The sequence below is a fragment of the Pinus tabuliformis genome, chromosome J (assembly GCF_031772625.1).
Source record: "Pinus tabuliformis cultivar Carrire ecotype Pingquan chromosome J, CPIR1, whole genome shotgun sequence".
Classification (NCBI taxonomy): domain Eukaryota; kingdom Viridiplantae; phylum Streptophyta; class Pinopsida; order Pinales; family Pinaceae; genus Pinus; species Pinus tabuliformis.
In genome coordinates, this window is record NC_142295.1 from 762208465 (window position 1) to 762216063 (window position 7599).

Here is a 7599-nt window from a genome sequence, read left to right on the forward strand (position 1 = left end):
GAATTTGATGATAATATAGATGACATAGAACTTCTCCTTGATGAAGATACATCTCTTCAAGAGTGATCCTTGACTTCACAAAGAAGGAGATCACTTTAGATCCTTTGATGGAGATGTCCTTGTTGATGATGATCAATGATGACTTCTTGATGCTTCTTGGATGATCTTCTATAATGGTAAGGTCCTTGCTTCAACGAGAGGAAATTGCCTTAGAACTTTTGAAGATGATGACAACGTCCTTGATCTTGCTTCTCTAGTAAGAAACTTGATGTATAAGTCCTTCAACTTGAGTAGGGTCTTTGTGGTCTCTTGAGATGACTTGAGGATTCCAAGACTTCTTGCTGGTGTAGACTTTCTTCTTCGATCTAGGGTTTTGAAACTTCTTGACTTCACTTTGATATCCTTCAAGATTTGATCCTTGATTGCTTGTGTGTCTCTTGATGAGATGCCCTCCCTTGACTTTGTCACCTTAGCTCTGAAACCATGTTGAGAAATATATGGCATCAAGATGAGGTGATTTCTCTATAATGATAACTGCTCGTGAATGCTTGTTACTACTTTAGATTAGGATATTCTCTTAGATTATTATTATGATCTTCTTCAGCAAACAATTACCAATGCATAAACAATAAAGAGACAAGAGACACAAAATGTAGGTGACCAACTAGAGCCAAAACCTCTCCAACTTGAGAGGAAAACCCAAACAAATTCTTCTTCTTATAGAGACTTCAATTGACGAATACCAAGATCAATACCCTTGACCTATTCACCTCTCCAAGGCCATGTCACAAGGATTCTTAGCTTGACCTTTACTTCCTTGAGTCAACGATGGTCAAACGATTGAATTTACTTTCCTTCTCAGCTACTCTTCATATTCCAGCCTCCTGCAATTCTCAAAATCTTTTAGAAGCCCTAGTTGTAGCACATGGGAAGTGTCACCTCCTAGTTTGTGCCCTTGTTTCCTTCGCTCTAGATATAGACTCCCTTTTCTTCAACTCAACTTCCTTCTTGACTTGTCTTCTCCCCTAATTCAGTTACCTGAGATGACTGTAATATTCTTGACTTCTCCCACAAAAAATTATGTCTCTCTTCTTCGCATGTATGACATTAAATAGCCCTAAAACAAATCCAAAATTGACTCTGATTCTAGTCCCTTTTTTTTCTTGGAAGGAGGCTTCTCTCATGAGATTCTCACACTTCTTCTTGCTTCAAATCTTGACAAAATTTGTTATCCTTCAAATGAGGCCGAGCTACCCTATTTATAGTGGTTTTTGCATCCATAATAAGCCGACTTGAACTAGAGTCTAGGCCGACATGTCATTCTGGAACCATCCTTAGGCTGACATGATGAATAACTTGTGACAAGGTCTTGGAGGGTTATTAACACATTCAAAATTACTTCTTACAATATGTAACATGTTTTCAACACATGACATTGACTCCCTAGTGATCTAGAATGGATCTTGTAAGTCAAGTCAGAATATTACCATATGTTGACGACCAAGATGGTCCTAGGTGGCAAAGTTGTTCTTGACTTGTGCAGAGTTTGATTGTCTCAATTGACTACGAAACTAGTGCCAAGATGAAGGGTTCAACGCACTGATTCCAGCGATGTCTCCGGATTTCCGTTTGGCCTCCCGGTGATGGAGAAATCATCCGTCGAAGTTGAAGTGTCGAAGAAGGCCTTGTTGACTATGTGACTTGTCGCAGTTCCATAAGGCACAAAATTAATTCCTAGGTTCTGCAAAAGAATGATGGTAAGAAACAGATGTCGATTAATGTTTTGGCACATTTATATTTGGCAAGTTACAAGGGTCATATTATTTTCAATGATGTCAAAACATTACATTAAAGTGTATTCTATCCTAATGCTATGGTGGCCATAGTAATATGTTGAATTCCTAATAGTGCATGGTTGCATTACACTATGGCGCATTTGCTAAACCTAAGGTGGGGGCATTATTAAAATGCCCAAGCGTGTCGAGCTAAGGCAAGGTGAGCGGAAAATTATGTTCATAAACTATATCATAAAGTTTGAAATCAGAATTATTTCATACCTTAGTGCAAAGGTGGCAATGGTTATGAGCGCATATTAAATCCAAGTCAAATGCTGGATTTTTAATGTTGGAAAACATTACAAACAGGTGCATTAACTATATATGTCGCATTTTAAAACTATATGGTATATGCCTTGACAGAATGTTCTATTGTTACGTCAATTGCCAAGTCATGGCAGAGTCCATTTTCAAAGGTGCAAATGTATATGACATATTGTTATCAATGTATTCCGATGCATTACGAAAATGCAAGTCACAGTGACAAACATAGCTAGGTCAGCATCAATGAGTAGGCAGAAATGGTTGTGCAAATATATTGACCGCCGAAATGGTGGGCCAACCTGTCCACAAAGCACCCGCATGCAAATCCATTGCAGATCTGGTCAGTGCCGGGGATTGCGAACAACTCATGCCATGACAGGGTAGTTACCATGCAACGGAGGTATAGCCAAGTCAACAGTTTATCCAGGCACAGATTCAGCACATGGAGCCAAGGTGGCTACGTCAGCAAACAGGTGGATTCAGTGCAACGAGGCTACGTGCATCATCCAAAGTCCTGTCACCTGCACGAAACTCAAAAACAGAGTTATATTAAGGTTCTGATCCGAACTATGATGCATGCAGATAACTCAACCAACAATGTGGCTTCAATCATTAATGTATTTCGAAAATCATGGTATTGTTACCATTCGAAATATTTTGAAGCTAAGGTCTAAAAGCATAAAGTTTAGATAAATTTAATGCATTTCAAAAGTCATGGTATTATTTTCCATTCGGAATACTTTTGAAGTTAAAGTTTAAAAATATAGGAGATAGTTTTGCGCTATATTGATATTTATGATAAAGTTTATTGAAACTAAATTCATAATGTATCAGCACTGAGATTTCTAATTGGACCACAAAGAATTTGTTAACAAACTCCAAAGTTAGCTTTGGATTTTCATATAAAAGGAGGTGAAAGTCCATCCTTTATACAAGTGAATTCAAGGAAGCTAATTCAAGGAAGCAGAGTTCTTTGAAGATAGGCTTTCGAAGCCTTTGGAGGAGGCAGAGATTTGTAGAAGGCAAATCCAAGGGTTCACATTTGTGAAGTGGAGATCACATTTTCAGTGTGAGAGCACTTTTTGAAGCCTTGGCAAGAAGAGAAGAGAGGCGTTTTAGAAGTCCATCAGGTCTCTTCCATTTCCAAAGGTGAAACCCTTCAAGAAGGAGGTTGCGCTTCAGTTTTCAAGCGATAGTTCAGTGAAAGAAGCTTCAGGGTCAGAGTTTCGACATTTGTCTGCAGATGCTCTTTTGAGCGTTTCCTGGCCATCCTTGGGCCTATTCAGGAACAGAGACAGATGATGGAAAGATGTTGCAAACAACTTTCTTTCTACAGTGACCAACAGTGCCTGCGAGCACAGATCAGCTGGTAAAATCACATGTAAATAAACTCTTGAAGCACTTCTAATAGAACAGTCACACATTTTGAAGCGAACCCATAGACGTAGTCCAGGAGGGACGAACTTTGTCACCAAATTCTTACTAAGTTTTCATCTTTGATCATTGTTGCTTATGCGTCATTTAATTTTGATGTTAAAAGCTTAACATATGTTTAAGTTGAACTAAATCAATCACCTGACAATTCCATTTTAGACTTGAATTTGTAGAGAGAAGACAATCTAACTTCTGCATTTCAGATCATTTTTGGTATTAGAGCAGGTTGGCTCTTTTTGGTGCAAGAATGGAAAAGAGTTCTAGGCAGCTCAAGCGGGAGAACGATGCTTTGTGGCAGATGGTGAAATCTCTAGAGGAAGACAAGAAAAGACTCCAGACAAAGATTGAAGCTTTGAGAAACGATGCTTTGCGGTGGATGGTGAAATCTTTGGAGGAAGACAAGCAAAGACTCCAGACAGAGATTGAAGTTTTGCAAAAGAGTCGAAGGATAAACAATCCATCAGTTCACAGTGCATCCACTGAAAGGAAGAATGAGGTCTCCCCTCTTCATCTGGATGATGAAGATAGTTCATCATTATCCACGACTCCAAAAGCTCAGTTGGTAGAAGAAGCTATCAAAATATTTTCCTCACCTTCTAAAGAAACTTCTTATGCACCAGCCTCACCAAGAAAAGACTTGGAGAAGAATGAGTCTTCCAGCGATCAGGAGATTGGAGCATTTGAAAAGCATACTAAAAGAATGGGTATGAAGCTAATGCAGAAGATGGGTTACCAGGAAGGACAAGGTCTTGGAAAACAAAGCCAGGGTAGACTCCAGCCGATCTCAGTACGGGAGAGGCCGAAACATGAAGGCATAGGCTTCGACCAATCAATCTGTGACTACTACAGGAAGAGCGGTCACATTGCAGATCAATGTTGGTCCCTACATCCCGACTTGATGCCAAAGAAGTTGAAAGACCGAAAAGGTAAAAAGACATATCACTCAGAAAGTGATTCAGAAGGTGAGTCCTCAAGTCAAAACTTAATGTTAAAAGTTATCAAGAGGATTTATCCATGTACCTTTTGTGGTAGTAATTCACATTGTGTAGAAGAATGTTGGAAGCATAAAATTTTCAGCAAGAAAGTAGGTGCTATCAAAAGTCAGCCACAGAAAGATGATGTAGCACTGCAAGTAAAGAAGTGTCCCGAGAAGATCTTACTTCAGTCAGACAAGGACTCTACAACATCTAGACAAAGTACGGGAAAGTCCAATAAAAAGGCAGCTAGCACAAACTCCGAAGAACGAGTTTGTCGAAATTGCAAGCTGAAAGGGCATTCGAAGAGCAAATGTCTGATGCTACCCCGAGAGACAACATCAACATCAACAAAGTAAGAGACATCAAAAAAGCACCTGGAGCTGAGGAACGTAAGTCTTCAGATTGGAACTGGGCAAATTATATGCCATATGTATAAATGTGAGTTTGTAAATTGTCGACACATTAGTAGGCCTAGTCAAAGTTTGTAACTAGAGTCTAGATGGTTTTTACATTAACTCATGTTTGTAATCAAGTTCATGTTGTAATAAAACTTTTGGAGGTCCAAAAGTTCTTTATGTTGGGAGGTGTGATCTAGAATGGATCTTGTAAGTCAAGTCAGAATATTACCATATGTTGATGACCAAGATGGTCCTAGGTGGAAAAGTTTTTCTTGACTTGTGCAGAGTTTGATTGTCTCAATTGACTGTGAAACTAGTGCTAGGATGAAGGGTTCGACACACTGATTTTGACGATGTCTCTGGATTTCCGTTTGGCCTCCCGGTGATGGAGAAATCATCTGTCGAAGTTGAAGTGTCAAAGAAGGCCTTGTTGACTATGTGACTTGTCACAATTCCATAAGGCACAAAATTAATTCCCAGGTTCCTGCAAAAGAATGATGGTAAGAAACAGATGTCGATTAATGTTTTGGCACATTTATATTTGGCAAGTTACAAGGGTCAGATTATGTTCAATGATGTCAAAATATTACATTAAAGTGTATTCTATCCTAATGCTATGGTGGCCATAGTAATATGTTGAATTCCTAATAGTGCATGGTTGCATTACACTATGGCGCATTTGCTAAACCTAAGGTGGGCGCATTATTAAAATGCCAAAGCGTGTGGAGCTAAGGCAAGGTGAGCGAAAAATTATGTTCATAAACCATATCATAAAGTTTGAAATCGGAATTATTTCATACCTTAGTGCAAAGGTGGCAATGGTTATGAGCGCATATTAAATCCGAGTCAAATGGTGGATTTTTAATGTTGGAAAACATTACAAACAGGCACATTAACTATATATGTCACATTTTAAAACTATATGGTATATGCCTTGACAGAATGTTCTATTGTTACATCAATTGCCACGTCATGGCGGAGTCCATTTCCAAAGGCGAAAATGTATATGAGATATTGTTATGAATGTATTCTGATGCATTACGAAAATGCAAGTCACGGTGACAAACATAGCTAGGTTAGCATCGATGAGTAGGCAAAAATGGTTGTGCAAATCCGTTGACCGCTGAAATGGTCGACCAGGCAAGAGCTAACCAGCCTACCATAGGGTATTAAATGCCCCTATGGAGGCTGGCCCATCTATGGATGTCGAGTGGGTCATGGGGGCGCATCCATCTCCATGCATTGTAACTCCGGCGGCCACCTTTGCGTTTCCGGCAACGAACGCGGGACCCACCAACCGCGAGCCCGCCCCGTCTTGCCTTTGACAACAGCGACCTCACGCCAAAATGGTATTTTCGCCATCCGAACTCCTGTTCGAAAATAATATGCCTCTGCAACCCGCCTAGACGAAACGCAAGAGCTCTGTTCAACCGCCGATTGCTTCCCCTCGCACGCTGGTTCCCAGGCTCCTGGTACATTCCTTGCCTGTGATTATTATCTATAACATCGCTTTGCATTGGATTAGATTTCCTTTTGTTGTCAAAGTCATGACATAGTAAAAATCATGACAAAAATTGACATGTAGACGTGTAAACTTAGTGGTAAAGATATGCTTATATGTATATGAAGGATATGCACTTGCGTTTAGAAGCACTTGCAAAAATGTTTTTAAGAGGCGGAAACTATTTTGCATTCGTTGTCTCAATTTTGTCTAGAACTAATGCTGACAAATGAGCACAGATCATGGTGATACGTTTATGTCAGTCTATAATGCAATTTAAACATTTGTTTGAGATGTGCGATGGAAAAAGTGTTCCAAACTCGAAGCTTTTCTGATAGCATTTCATAAATTTCTTGGTGATTATGAACCAGATGAAAATGTTTGAATTTAATATTCCAGCTACTTTTAAATACAGTAAGGTTTCACCAGTAGAGAGAGATTAATAGTCAAGTCGGATCCTTGTTCTATGGAAACCGGTTTCTATATGTCATTTCCAGGAGTTGTGATCTGTCACTTTAGTTTAATTAGTTGATTTTGACTTTTATTTTGAGCCGGTGAAGCTCAGGGCTAAAATGTAACTTCATGATTATTGTGTTCATGTCATGCATCTGGCTGGTTGGCTGTTGAAAGTTTACATCATTAAGAGTTTGCAAACTGCATCTTTTGAATCTTAAATATTTTGATATATGCAGGCTTTGGTCATTAAGAAACCTTCCTTGCTTTTACATTATGTGAAGAATACTGGCATTTCTACATTTAACATGCATTCATCCCAACATCTTCTGTGCATACAAAGTGACAAGTTCCTGCCCCATAGGATTTCTCCATCCATATATAAAATTAAACACATTCGAGTTAAAGTTTGTTCTTTATGCCCAAAGTCTTATCACTGATATTTGATTTTCTGTTATTTTTCAAGGATGTGCATTCAGACTTGAGGTAGCATAAAAATAATCAATTTCAATCAGGATATTTTGTCATGTTAAAGTATTCTAACATGAATCTATTTTGTTGTTGTCACTATGCAGTGCTTCTAAGCTCACGGAATGGTGGAAAAGTGGACACTGTGCATTGAAGTATCATGCCGCCCCAATCCGGGTCCAGCATCTTTAAAATTTGTCCTTCACAATGGGGCAAAAAATCATGTGATTTATAGAATATGGGAAGTGCAGGGAAAGACAACCAATAAC